We start from the raw sequence: 1,606 nt of genomic DNA, 5'->3' as shown, positions 1-1,606 counted from the left end.
ATAAATAACAAACATCAAAATAATATTAGGCTCCATTCTCTTCCAAGCTCTTATCCAGGGTTTCCTTCCCACCTCTCACACAAACAGAACATACAGTGCTGCAGGGTCAGGTCAGTAGGGCTAAAGAAAACTGAATTAACAATTGCTTCAGTGGAGTCATTTCAAAACAAGCAAGCGGTTTGTCAGGCTAGACACAAGTCACGTGACATAGTTTCACTGTTTTTTATAAAAGGAAACTTTGCTCCAGATCAGTAGGGCTATGCAAAACAGGCAGTTAGAGTTAAAACATGTCACCCATGGTATTAAAAGACTCTGAATAGGGCCAGATGTGGTCACACTGAGGAGTGAAGAAAATAAAATATAATACACAAAATTACTGTGAGATCATTGAAAACTACAACACTAGAGAAGACGTATAAACTATCCATTTTACTTCCACGGAAACAGAAAACTGCATCTGATTACATATGTTTGCTTATATAGTGTGGATTGCTTTCATCAGCAAAACCAGATGATTATTACATTATTTTATTAAGTTATTATGGTCTTTGTTGAGTTATTGGGGCAAATGTTCCTGATTTTACTTTGAAAGAGAACTTTAAGTATTTTTTGCAATGTTCACATTGAGCTTATTGATGTTATTTCAAGCCAAAGTGCTCAAAAATGATTTCAGCAGCAAACTGGAGCTAAATGAGGTGTCTGAAAGTGTGCAGTTAAACTCTCATTCACTGGAGAGATTATCACATACCCAAGAAATTTTAATCTAAAACAAGACCTTAAAAGGCAAATGTAATAGACAGGATCTAAGATACAAAGTATGTTCAGTTGGCTTTTTATCTTCTCTATCTGTATTTTAGATGTTTGTCACAGATGCTCCTTTTTTGTGATTACAACCCAGTATACAAAGTAAGAAGAAAAAACATTCATACAGAAATATTTTAGAAGTCACAAATGACTCATATAATATATCTCATCCTTTCAGTAGGTTTAAAGACTTTCTCAGACATTTGGTAGCACTAATCAGGAGCTGATCAGGGCAGCCACATATATCACCTCCTCTCTAAGTTGAAATTGGGACAGTTACCACATTAGTAGCTCGACTGAAAACTGCAAACACAGGACCTGGACTTGTGTCACATTACATGATCAAAGCATTCTGTTTATTTTAGTCAGATTGAAACAAATTGTAGACAATTAAAAAGCAATTTGACTACTAATCTGAATATCTTGATATGTTAAAGCCAACAATGGTGCTCAAATTCTCTTAAAAGCTGTTATTTTTTATTTTATTTTCCAAAAGTTTTTTTTTTATTTCAGGCCAAACAATCACACAAGACAAAAACAGGAATACATACAAAATGACAATACGTTTAGGCAAGTAAAATATACATATGACCGAGTGAGTGTATTTAACACTACATATAGTCCCACTTTTCACAAGAGCTCATTTTTTCCCCATTTCAAATCATGCTGTTCTAATTTGCAATGGTTATTGCAGATTATTTTATATAAGATATTGGCTTTGCAATATATATATATATATATATATATATATATATATATATAATAATTCAGATTTGTTCTTGAAAGAGCTTTAAATATATAT

General features: G+C 32.8%; 1 protein-coding gene across 2 annotated transcripts in view; it reads right to left on the bottom strand.

The window, feature by feature from the left end:
- Positions 1 to 1,606, bottom strand: part of tet3 (tet methylcytosine dioxygenase 3) — a 30,451-nt gene that overhangs the window by 17,453 nt on the left and 11,392 nt on the right. The window lies entirely within an intron of this gene.

The sequence above is a fragment of the Morone saxatilis genome, unplaced genomic scaffold (genome assembly GCF_004916995.1).
Source record: "Morone saxatilis isolate NCDOM2014 unplaced genomic scaffold, NCSU_SB_2.0 Contig16, whole genome shotgun sequence".
Lineage (NCBI taxonomy): Eukaryota > Metazoa > Chordata > Actinopteri > Moronidae > Morone > Morone saxatilis.
The sequence above is the reverse complement of the archived record's forward strand: the minus strand, read 5'-3'. Positions and strand labels throughout refer to the sequence as shown.